At 38.9% G+C, this 13,375-nt stretch overlaps 1 protein-coding gene across 2 annotated transcripts in view; it reads left to right on the forward strand.

The window, feature by feature from the left end:
• Nr3c2 (nuclear receptor subfamily 3 group C member 2) overlaps positions 1-13,375 on the forward strand; it is a 322,521-nt gene that overhangs the window by 212,525 nt on the left and 96,621 nt on the right. The gene's annotated exons all lie outside the window — the stretch shown is intronic.

The following is a 13,375-nucleotide window of genomic DNA, read 5'->3' on the forward strand; positions in this document are numbered from 1 at the left end:
ATTGGTCATTCTATTCCCATTTTGCCAATTTCATCAGGTTCCTCTCTTAGGATTTTTCAAATAAGGATTCAGTTGTATGATTGGTAAAGCACCTGTCACATAATAGGAATTCAACAAATGTTGGTTCCCTGCCCACTGCCCTGAATAACTTATTAGTTTATCTAGATAACAGATGTTTTTGCATAGTGAAGTACAGCTATGTTAAATTCCTAGTACTAAACGTGTGTAACACGTAAGTCACACTCCCCCGAAAAAAAGGTTTCTTGTTCCATGCTGCTAATTTACTTGTCTTATTGCATATCATAAGAAATGTTTCTCCGTGTTCGAATCTTATAGCACTGGGATTTTTATATGTATTTCCTTTGATTATCTTTTACTAAAATATGCTTAAAATTTAAGTCATGACTGACTATGAGCAGATATACACATGTACGTGTGGGTATGGATATATAATGTATAGATATGTATAGATACATAATTTTTTTAGTAATGACCAACAAATACGTTTCACTCCAAGAAAAAAAATGTTTATCTAGGAATTTCGTGCTTACCTCTCCTGGAAAAAACTTCTGAAACACCGTGGGGGGGGGGGATAAATAAGTCCAATCTGATTTCTAAATTAAAATCTTAGTATCCTAAAAACATCACTTGAAAAGATGGGTGTTTGAAGGTGGCAAAGGCAAGCTATACTCCAGTTGATTCTTTTCGCCTGCTGGCATTTGAAAGCATGTTAATCCAGGCTCACTCATAAACCTCAGCAGCAGGAGATCATTGTTCATTGGTTTATTGTGGGCAGACCGGACTGGTTTTAACTGAGCAGAGGAAGTTAATTATCAAATGTTTTAGTTGGCTCTAACAATGAATAACCAGTTCTCCTTGGACACCCTGGTACTCACTGTGCAACACTATAAGATAGGGGTGGGGGATGGGAACTCGCCCATCAGAATCTGCAATGCGGGAATTTGCCAGACTGCCCTGATCTGTTTCCCAGGTTGTTTGAACCAGTTCAAGAGCAGTTAAACAAGGTTATGTAAGTGACATGTGATGTAGCCCAAAATAGTGACTGCAAACACAGGCTGCTGTTGCTGGGCAGTTGTCAACTGCTTTAAAAAAAAGAAAAGAAAAAAGAAAGAAAGAATGAAAGAAAAGAAAAAAGAAAGAAAATCCTCCAGCTGGCCGACAAATGGACCTTTAAACATGAAAATGAGATTTAATCAAAAAGTTAATCTTAAGAGGGATTTTGGAGTTGGTGAAATTGCCTTTAAGATGTTGAAAATGACTTAAAAAGGAAATTTACATTGCATGTGAGGTCTGGTTATCGCAGAGTATCTAGCAGTATTTAAGTGAAGAGCTATTCTGAACAAGTTTGGTTATCTTGCTACAGCACTTAGTTCTCATGTTTTAATGAACAGCACCATCAACCAAACCCTCAGACTTGCTGACTTTGGGCACATAACAAATTAGTAAGCAATATATCATTCATCTAGTCATAAATATTAAACTATTTTATAAATTACTGTCCCTTTTAATTAAATTTTCTTATAGCTTCAAGGTGTGAAAAAGAAAATTCTATTTCATTTAGCAAGGTTAGCATAAAATAATGTTGTACAAAAAGAAAATCCAGTGGCGGAATTTCGGATAAGACTGATTTTTGAAAGGAAAACCAAGCAGCAACAAATGGACTTTAAAATATGTCTCAGTTGCCAGGTTGGTACCCCACCATTTGGATTTCCAGTGGCCATTTTCTTTGGGGTCCCTGCCTTTTAATGTGGACATCTGGGGAATTAAGAATCAAGATAAGTATGAAGTGGGCTGAGGAGGAACCTTAGGACCCTTGCTGCAGGATTCCTGCTCAGGAACTCTCTGTTGTATGTGCCTCTGCTGTTGAGATCTGCATCTTAGAGACTCTGGTATTGTTCTGTCTCCTAATCCTTAAGGGACCTATTAACTAGTGCTGTATTTCTCCACCCGGATTCTGAACAGATTGAAAAAACAAAGGAGTGGCTGGAGGAAGATAAAATATCAGCCTTTTTTGGGTAAATAAGTCAAAGGCTGGGACTTGGTGGTAAGAGCGAAAAAGACCTGCAGCCTGAGTCCCAAGCATAGGCCCTGGCACAGCTGGATCAGGTTGGGCCAGCTGAGGCTGAGGGTTCCCCAGAGGTTGAGCATCTCCCTGCTCCCTGAGGGAGTTCTCCCCCAAGGAGAAGACAGTGCTGGGGTAAGCAAAGCAAGCAGAGAGGGGAGAGAGAGGCCTGAGGTGTGGCACCTTAAAGCTTCCTTCCCTGGAAGGAAACATCAAGACTAGGGCACAAATTTTCCCATCTTTGGACTCAGTGTGAGATCCCAGCACTGTTTCCTTGGGGAGCTCAGCAAGAATCAGGCCAACAGCAGGGACCGGTGATGGGGTTCAGTGTATCCTTACTGTCTGCAACTAGGCTCCCATGTGTAAAGGGCAATGTGTTTAAAAGTAAATAAATAAACAAACAAAATCATAGAATTTGGAGCATTCAGTTCAGTCTGTAATCCCTTTAATCCCTGGCCTGGTTAAATGGCTGTTCATAAGATCGAGTTCAAATACCTCCTCTGTGAACTCTTCCTTAAGATTCTTGAGAGTGTTTGTAGGTGTTCACCAAGGTTTTAAAGCCCCCAGAACCTGATGCTTTTCATATTTAATTTTCCCGAGGACTTCAGTGACTTCCTTGATAGAAGCACACTACACTGATTGTCAGCCATGCTTATGAAGAGGAGAGAGTTTTTCCAGATGCAGGGAGAGGAGCATTGATGGAGTTGAGAGAGGTGTTTGTATTCAGTCAGGACCAACCTATGTCTGCACATGTCAGTAGAGATACAGATACACCAAGGACCAGGGATCTGAGTTTCTTCAACTAAGGCCACAAATGTAGTAATAGTAACAACAAAACACCAAACTAAAAGCACCAATACAAGTAATCCAAAAGTATTGGATCATATGCCTCTGATCCAAACTGCAGTTACTTCTTCTGAAATGGTCATAAGTTTGGGTAAGCATGTCTTTGAGCCATGCCCTAACTTTCTCCCCACCACATGCATCAGTGGCTCATTGCAATGTTGAACATGATGCTAAGGTCCCAGAAGGCCTTTAAACAGAAAGATGACACAGTCAGATTTGTGGTTCAGAAGATCTCTGCTTAGACTGTAAGATTGATGGATAAACCTCTGTGGAGGCCAGGTCTCCAGTAGAGTGCCTCCTGAGCCACAGCCAGGTACCCACAAAAGCCAGCACCAGGAACATTCCTTGAGTTCATTTCAACCAGAGGAGCTTTTTTTTGTTTGTTTTGGTTTTTGTTTGTTTGTCTTTTAATGAAGACTATGTAAGAGTTAATTTTAAAAAAAGTTTAAGACTTAGAAGGAATAACATAGTAAAGGCCCATAGAGTGTTTACATTGTAATAATAATGATAATATGGTAATATACAGGAATGCATGATGGTAATATTGAATCCTTACTGTATGCCACCAGCTCTTTCAATTGCTTTGTGTAATTAGTCCTTTCGATAATTCATAAGGGTACATTTATAATTCCCATATAACAACATCAGGAAACTGAGGCACAGCAGGGTAAGTAACTAGTCTGAAGTCGTGCAAATAAAGCAAGGCTTCACCCTCCACAGTTCAGATTTTTACCTAAAAGAACCTGAAATGAAGAGAGAAAGTGCTGGATGACATAATAGGATTCAAGAAAAACTCAGGAGAGAGAATCATTGGGATGTTGTGACCAAATGAACATAGAGGATTGGAGGATTGGGGGTATAAATCAAAGGTGGTCCTGAGGTTTCCCAAATAACTGACTGCAGATTTAAAATTGGGAATATAGGGGGGCTGAAAGGGGGTAAGGTTATTGAATTTGGATTGTGAACATAGGGAACTGGAGAGTTTCAAGATATTCAGTTCAAGACATTTAATGAATAGGTGAACATAAAGGTCTGAAACCCTTAGGAGTGTATTAGTCAGCTTTCCATTCCTGTGACAAAATGCTTGAGATAAATCAAATTAAAGAGGGAAACGTTTATTTTGTCTCATGGTTACAGAGGTTTCAGTTCATGGCCACTTGACCCTGTTGCTTTGGGCCTGTGGAAGTACAGTGCATCATGGTGGGAGCCCACGTCAAAGTTCTGTTCAGGGTGATGTCCAGGAAGCAAAGAGAAAGAGAGGGAGGTTCCAGTGTCCCAGTATCCCCTTCAAGGACCTCCCCCTATGCCCCACCTCTTAAAGGTTCCACTTAATAGCACCACAGACTGGGGACCAAGCCTTTATTACACGGGCCTTTGGGGGACACTCCGGATCAGAACACCGAGGAAAGGGCTTCATATGTGAAGCTTTAGAAGCCTCTGCACACCCTCCAGGTACCACATCGTGTAGGTAACTGCTCACTCCTAGGTACTCCTGCATATTTAACTGGGGTTCCACCTCTCCCTGGGCCAGTCCTTTGGGATGGATGCTCTACACCTGTCCTCTCTGTTATTCAAATTTAAAACACTCTTTAAGGCCTACCTCAGATGTTTCCTTTCTGTGTAAAGGCTTCCTCACCCCCAACTCAGATGAATCACTTCCCTCTTTAAAGTCATACCACATCAGTACCACATGGTTTATTTTAATTGTCTCAATTTCTCCAATCTCACCCTACCCCTTAGAATATAAGGTCTTGGAGGTAATGGATTACATTTGCCTCCTATGCCCTGCTTAAAAATCTTTGTGTGGACTGGGGGTATAGCTCAGTGGTTGAGCACCAACCTAGCATTGCATCAAGTCCTGCTGTGTACAATCCCCAAAACTGCAAAAAAAAAAAAAAAAAATTAATAACTTTGTTGAATGGAGTAAAATCATTGTCTGGAAACATACTTTAAATCCCAGAACCTCTTTTTCTTCTTCTCCACAACCTTGGTCCTCAACCTGCTTGTCTGTGAATATCTGTTACTGTACCTTCTCATGTGCTGGGATTCCCTCAAAGAAATTAGTCTCCTGAACATGTTTGCCTTCTAACTTTTCAGGTTTAATTTTAATAATACTGGAAAATGGGATCTCAAGATCAACAATACGAGGAACGTATCACTTTTCAGAATCTTATACCACACTTCTAGTCTTGGACCTTAGTCTCGATTTCTTAGCTGAGCCACAGACAGATTGGAGAGTGTCAAATTTTTGTCCCGTGTTTACTCGAGGGATCTTTCTCAACACTCTCACTTCGTTGCCAGCTTTCAGAGAAAGTTAAGTCTTAAAGATGAGATCCAAAGTGAATAGTATTTGCCTTGTCTCAATGGGCCTTTTTGGTCTCGAGGTCTTCCTCACTCAGTGCCATGTTCTGCTCCTACAGGAAGTTCTGGCTCACTTACATTCAATTAAGAGTTGACCATATTTTTTCTTTGAATTTTCTTACCCGATTTATTTTAATAGAAGATGGGTGAGGACGTCACTACCACCATTTTGTATTTTTGAGTTCTTAAATCAAGCCAGGCTTTGTGATTCTTGTTTTATGTTTGAATTCATTTGATTCCATGTGACATCTGACAAAGTAGACATGAGTTTTATAGGCTGGGAAACCAAGACTCAGAAACATTAGCACCCTGGCTGAGAGCGAGAGCTCCCAGGGACAGAGCTGGGGATCAGAGCCCACGTGGTTCTGGTTACAAAGCTGAGGCCCCCTTCCCACTGCCTTCTGCCCCTGCCTCTGATTTCCACTTCTGTGTCCCTGTGTTATCTGTGCTTGAAGGCCCACATGTCACCCCATCTGCATTTTTTCATTTGGGGCCTGCTCATGTTGCACGGAAAGTTGGTTCTTGATTTCAGAGTAATCAAAAACAATTTAAAGATGAGTTTTGTTGCCTTCCGGAACTTTTTAAAATAACGTAGTTCACTTTCAAACACTTAATAATTGTTCTGTAATTAAGAGCAGTATCAGAGTTTACAGCAGTAGAACAAAAAAAATCAGTTATCTTAGATTTATCTTTTAGTTTTGCACTGAACACTGTTTTGGTCTTTGAGTCTCTAGGGCGTTTTCCTTAAGTACCTACAAGTGCTTGGGTTTCCTATAAGTCTGTGACTTGGTATTGCCCATGTACTATTGACCTAAGTGTCTTGGTACTCCATTTGTATTTATTCGGGCTCTAGGAGCTTCCTGTTTTCTAGAATGACTTCTTTCCAAAACCCTGCCACAGCCTCAGATGGAAATACAAGAAGCTATGCACACAGGTGGATGAGTGGTTCAAGTTCCCCGAACCATAGAAGACCTTTGCATTCTTAAAACAAGATGCTTTTAAATCCGGATGACAGTAACAGCTACAGTGTCAGCACCTCACCAGCTTCAGTAGGGAACGATGTGGACTGTAGTGGGGGAAGGATTTAGGACCCAAGACACCAAAAAGGCGCAGAATCTCAGCTTGAGAAGGGTTAAGCTGTTCCTGCTTTTCATAGAACCGTCGCCTACTTCCTTGCAGATCCTCAGAGCTCTTTTTATTAATGTGATATGTGTGAAGAGGGATTCCAGAGGTTAGAATGCTGGAGATGGGGCAACGTGATTTGAACATGCGGATCTTTAGTAAGCCAGTTACTTAGAAGCCGGTGGCCTCTGGTGAACATGCATTAGTGGGAGTTCGTGCGGCTCATGACCTACTGTATATATATGTAAATTATGCATGTTGTAGTGTATCTTAATTGATTGGTGCAGGACTCATGCATTCATTCATTCTCTGAGCAGTCATTCAGGATCAATTGTGTCCCGGGCAGTATGCTGTTTGTGCCATCTCTACTTTATAGAGTAATCCTCAGTAGTGCTTATCTTCTTGGAATACCACAGTGCCTTGGATAGGTTCTCAGCAGACTGTATAGGAAAGTTTATTATGGGAATATTTTGGAAAGGTCAAATCACATCCAATTTATTCCAGGCTATTTTTTTTCTCTAAATATTGTAGAAAGGTATATATATATTTTTTTCCTTTGGAGTATCTAATACAGTGCCTGCTACCAGTGAGCTAAAACTTTCTTTGTATTAGTATGAGGAGAAATAATTACAATCTATTTGAAAATTGTGGGCCATTTGCATTTCCCCTGTAAGCTTTTAATTCGTTTTCCAATTTTTATAGAGATTCTTGAGTGTGTATGTGTATTAGTGTATCAGTATGTATATAACCGATTGTAGGTTTTTAAGTGTGGGGAGGTGGTCCCTGGATTATAGTTATCGTTAAATATTCCACTGTTGGTGGTGCTGGTTGTTTTTTTTCCAGAAGCATTTTAGAGACTGGTAGCTTCTTCATGTTTCAAAAATGTCAGCTAATAATGCAAATAGCCCTCAACTTCATCTGTTAAAATTAATATGTCAGAATACTCCAACAGTAATGTAAGAGGCTTCTGCTTTTGAGGGGAACTCTTAATAGGAGACTGAATTTCATGCTCCTCATTCCACATCACTCTGGATTCAGTGAGGTTCCCCAAGTATTTGCTGGTCTTTGTTGCTCCTTCCTGAGGTAAGATTCCCATTCCTGGCCCCCTTGTGGTTGGGTGGGATCATTGCACTGGATCTCAGTGATGATTGAACTGTTCTTGGCTGGACTCTTAGATTTCCTAAGTCATATTCAACAGACACTCACCAGGACGCTGACAGTGTTCACTATGGTGGCTGCTCTATCATCCTGGGGCCTGGAATGAGAAGCTATGGAGCAGAATTCCCAGCTTGTCTGCAGTTGCCTGATTTGTTCGTCTTTACAAAGAACCAACTATTCTGATTTTCATCCATTGCTTGTCTTTTACTTTATCATTTGTTTTTACTCTTTATTATTTCATGAATTGCTTACTTTGGGTTTATTTTCTTTCTCTCCTTCACTCACCCTACTCCTCAATGTAGAATCTTAGATCATTAATTTTGAATTTTCTTTTCTAATATAAACATGTAAGGTTAAAAATTATTCTCTAAGTACTATTTGAACTGTATCTCACAGATTTAATGTGTTGAATTGTCATCGTCATTTCATTTGAAATAGTCATTTCTGTTGTGATTTTTTTCTTTGACCCATGGATTATTTAGAGACCTATTCCTTAATTTTCCAATATGAGAGGCTCATTTAGGTACCATTTGTTACCTAAATTCAGATTTCTAACTGAATTCCCTTGTGATCAAAAAATATTATGTGTTTCAGTCCTTTTAAAATTTGAGATTGCTTCACAGTTCAAGGTACGTTCTGTCTCAGAGATTCATATGCACTTGGAAAAAAATGTATATTATGCAATTATGTGACCTAAATGCTGATAAGGTCCAATTGTTTGATAATATTGTTCAGATCTACTGTTTCTTTTCTGATTTTTTTTTAATATTGCTATTATTCTTTGATTGCTGAGAGAGAAGTTTTAAATTTTCCAGTTTTGATTTTGGGTTTATCTTTCTGCTGTCATTTCTGTCAATTTTTCGCCTGGTGTCTTTGGATGCCTACATGTTTGGGATTGTTATATCTCAATCTGATCAGTATAAAATGACATTCTTTTTTTGGGCATTATTTTTAAAGTCTTCCTTCTCTAATTTTTTAATATAATCACATCAGCTCTCATGTTTGCATTGTGTGTATATTTTCATCCTTTAACTTGTAACCCATCTGTGCTTTTTTACTTATAATGTATCTTAACGTATCCTTGGGTCTTGCTTTTTAAATCTAATCTACCATCTTTGACTTTTAAGGGTTTAGACCATTTATATTTAATGGAATTATTGCTATACTTGGGCTTTTATCTTTTACTTGGCTATTTGTTTCCATTTTGTTCTTTCTGTTATTTGTTCATCTAGTTTTTCTTTTATGTCTTCTTGGGGTTGGGTATTTTTCAGTATTTCATTTTATACATCTGTTTTCTCTTGAGCTACATTTTCTGTTACCATCTTTCTAGGGGTTGCTTCATGGCCGTGTTTTCCAAACATTAATATGCATTAGATTTATGGTTATATAAAACAGAATGTTCTGAGTTAATAGGTTTGGAGGGGGGACTGTGAATTTACATTTCTCATAAGTTCTTAGGAGATTCTGATACAACTGGTTCCAGAAGCATAGGTTGAAAAATTGCTCTAGAGATCACAGAATATACTGTTCACTTTTCATGTTCTACCCTCAGTTAGTTCATACCATTTCAGATTTAATGTAACAAACTTGCAGCAGTAGAATTTCATTATATATATGAAATATGCCCCGTAATGAGTATTTGTTGTCTTTATATGGAACAGTTATTTGACTTCTTAAGGAATTTAAAAAAGAAGATTTCTAAAAATCTTCCCATATAGTTACCATCTTAAATTCTCACTTTTCTTTTCTGTTAATCAGAATTTCTATTCAGTATCATTTTACTTAAGCATGAAGAACTTCTGTCATTTCTTGTAACGTAGTCTGCTAGTAACAAATTGTCTTAACTCTGATTTATCAAAAAATTGATAAATAAGAAAGGTAAAATAAATAAGAAGGTAAAATAAAAACTTTACTTTCATTTTGAGAAATATCTTGAGTAGTTGTAGAATTCTGGGTTGTCAGTATATAAAGATATTTGCATTTGTTCCTTCTGGCCTCATTGTTTTGATAAAACATTGCTTATTACTGTTACTTTTGTTTCTCTTTGTACAAGGTTATTCTCCTTCTACCTCAGGCTGTTTTTAAGACTGTCTCTTTATACTTATATTTAAGAAATTTAGCTATTTTTTACCTCTGTAATTTATTTATATTTGTCTTTTGACAATTTTAAAAATTAAAGTAGTAATGCTGACCTATTCTCTCTCTTTTCTCCTCCTGGAATTCTAATGGCACATATATTAAATTGCTAATGTTGTCCCAAAGACCACTGATGCCTCAGTCATTTATTTTTCACATTTTTCCTCTTTGTGTTTCAGTTTGGCTGATTTCCATTTCCATTTATTTAACTTCATTGATCCGTTCATGTTAAGTGTTTGGTATGTTAATTCTAACCAATGCACATTTTATTCTAGATACTGTGCTTTTCCATTTATCTATGTATGTTGATATTATTTTCTACAGTTCACAAATCACTAACTCATTTCTTTACCCCCTTTAGTCATCGTTTTTTTATATATTTTAACACTAATTTTAAAATCCTTATCTGATAATTTCAATCTAGGTTACATGGGAATCTGTTTCTATTAATGTTCTTTGATTAATTTTACTATTGACCTGGGTTCACATTTTTCTGTTTGTGTGTATGTTTATGTGTTTGTGTGTGTGTGTGTGCATTTTTAAAATTTTTATTTATTTATTTATTTTTGGTACCAGCAGTTGAACCCAGGGGCACTTAACTACAGAGCCACATTCAAGCCTCCCCACTTTTTTTCATTTTTAGACAAGAGTCTCACTAAGTTACGTAGGCCTTGGAACTTGAACTTGTGATCGTCCTGCCTCAGCCTCCTAAGCCTCTAGGATCACAAGCTTGTGCCTCTACACCCCACTGTTTTTGTATATTTCTGAGAATTATTGAAGTTTGGACATTCTAGAGACTCTGAATTATATTTCTCTGAGGGATATTGAGTTTTGATCTAGTAGTCAATTAAATCCTGAATTCAGTTAAATCCCGAGCTTTATGTTTGTTTTTTTGTTTGTTTGTTTTAATAAGTCTGTTTTGCCTTACTCATGGGATACAGCATTTCCTCCAAGGGCATGAACCTTCTAGAATTTCAATGGAAAACCTGAAGTTTTTATTGAATCTTCTTAATCTACTGGTATTTAAACTGCCCATCCGTGGGGCACAACCCCTTAAGTATCTGCTTATCTTTCTTAACCTTAAGTTGTTATTTTCCCCCTGAACCCTTTGGGGTCTTGTGATCATTTCTGAAGTCTTCCAGCAGTTTCAGGGCAGTTAATGTATACATTTTATTTCCCCCATTTCTCTCTGTTGTGCCAGTCCCAAAGTCTGTTCTCTACCTTCTTAGGCCAGTTAGACGAGGCCTTTTGCTTGGCTTCCTGCCACTGGACACTGACTGCAGGAAGAACCAGACACTCAGGGAGCTGCTGTTCCAGCAGGCACCCTGTCCAGAGTGATTATCTTTTCAGGATTTGGTTTTCCTCCAGCTTCTGTCTGCTCTTGGTCCCTCCCGGAAGCCCTCAAGCCTTTCACCCCACTCCTTTGCTAGACAGTTTATGACTATCTGTGGGAGGTTTATCTGACATTTCTAGAATTCCGCTCACACTGGACGTAACTTCAATGTGAAATAAATCTTTTCTGCCTGACCCCCTAGATTTCTATTTAAGCCGAGATTGTTCCCGAGTCTGCATACTCGGACAAACCGCCCCTAGCTTGCATGGAGCCCATCTCTGAGAACTGTGGTGTGGACGTTTCGTAATATCCCTGCCTTCCATCCTGCCTGCCTGCTACATAACCTTAAGCTTAATATTTCTAAAACACGGCTCTGGAATCCCCAGTGACACCCCAATGCCTGCTGATGGAAATCTCAGTTCCTTCACTTGTCACTCAAGGCCACCACTGTCTAGTGCCCGGCATTCTGGTTGTCTGTCCCAGTTAGTATTTTAGTAGAAAACCGTTTACCCCACAGAGCCTTAGATGGAACTTACTCTGGATTAGCCGTCGTAACACCAGGAGAGTGCAGTGTTTAAAGAGGACGTGATAGAAATTCGTCTAGATGCCGTCTTACTTTTGTTACCTGTTGTTATTTTAATGTGCATTAAGGAGCAGGACACAACACTATACCTTTGTGTCAATACTACTTAAATAATTAATATTTATACAACTAAAAATATAAATGACAGAATTGTCTGAAGTTTATTTTGACATATCTGCGATGGTTTTCTTTCAATCCTATGCTGTATGAAGATGAAATATTTGGAAGGAGGTTGACCTGCAGTTGTTACAGTAACATGGAGTTTTAAGGGGTATTCATAAAAACAATGCTTACAGAACAAGCCCAGTTTCTAGAAGTCTCTGCTTTTGAATACCTGGAGAAGAACCTTCTAGAGTGTACGTTCTTCCAGTGTTTCTATTCCTCACACATTCTTGCACATCTACACTGTGAAGGACTTCTATTTATTGCCAGTTCACAGCATTAGGAAGGCTCTTTCCTTGCATCAGACCAACCCACTATGCGGTTGTTTTGTGGCCTTCCACACACAAGAGGCTCCCCTTAGATACTTGGTGAATTGAAATAAATTAAAATTACATTTAGCTGTTTCTTTGGCCTGCAAAGTTTATTCAGTTCATTGTGAGCTATGGATGAAGTCTGGGGCTTGGCATTCAGTCTTATACTATGCAAAAAGCATGTGAAATGCTGGGTGCCGGTGGAAATTCCATGTGCTTGGCCCAGAGAATGTTCCTTTGGTTATTTTCCCCAAAGAGCACTCTCAGCCTCCTATTAGACTGCTAGTCAATTATATTGCAATCTATTCTTTAGAAAACTCGCTGGCATTAAGGTAGAGCAATATTATCAGACTTTGAATTCTGCTTTAGCTCTATCATTTGGGGAAGTCACTATCAATTTCAGTGTGGGTTTCTTCTTGTGAATGATAGCCGGAATCACAGAGGGCCCATCTGTGTTATAGATTCGTTCTACAGCCTAATAAGTAAGATAACACTCTAGTAGGACTTCAGATCTTTATTTTAAAAGTATGAGCCTCTGCTGTAAGATATCATGTATCATGAAATATTATGTTAATCGGTTACTGTCTTCATATGGATATGGATTGCCTTTGTGAAATTATCTACACCTACTTAGATTCATTAAGAATCGTCCGTTTTTTAAAAATACATTAGGTTATTGTAATGGTGGGGTTTAGTTTCTTCACTTTGATAGATTTTCCATCCTATTACTGTTGTTTTATGGTTATTATCATTACAAAGATTCACACTAATGTCATGTGCTCTAGATGAAATTCATCTTAATTACATTGAGCAGTACACATTATTTTTAGTGGATATTTACTGGAACTAGAAATTCTCAACCGTGGGTACCGGGATGAAGAGAAGGCTCTACCTTGTTGGCTGTTACAGTAATCAGTGAGATTCTGTCTCTGGTCTGCCCATTTTCGGTGACCTGTGACTCGGTCCTCAGACTTCTTTGCTGTGTCCTCTGCACTTCACTCACTGTCCAGTCTCACCCCTTCTCAAGACTTGAGAATGACCATAGGCTACTGCGTTTCCAGCCCAGATCTCTTCCTAACTCCAGACCTGTGCTCCTCGCAGCTGAGGCCTCCACGTGGATGCCCAGCAGGCATCCCAGACTGGTCCCGTCCCACCTGGGGTCTTTTCCCATTAACCACAACCCCCCCCCCCTCGTTTTCCCCATTTGAATATATGGAAGTTTCATTTTTCTAATTGTTCAGCCCCAAAATCTCACTGCCTCCTTCACGACAGTTTTCCTC

Source organism: Marmota monax, unplaced genomic scaffold (genome assembly GCF_021218885.2).
Source record: "Marmota monax isolate L192 unplaced genomic scaffold, Marmota_monax_Labrador192_F-V1.1 WCK01_AAM20220418_F8-fsc00002, whole genome shotgun sequence".
Taxonomy (NCBI): Eukaryota; Metazoa; Chordata; class Mammalia; order Rodentia; family Sciuridae; genus Marmota; species Marmota monax.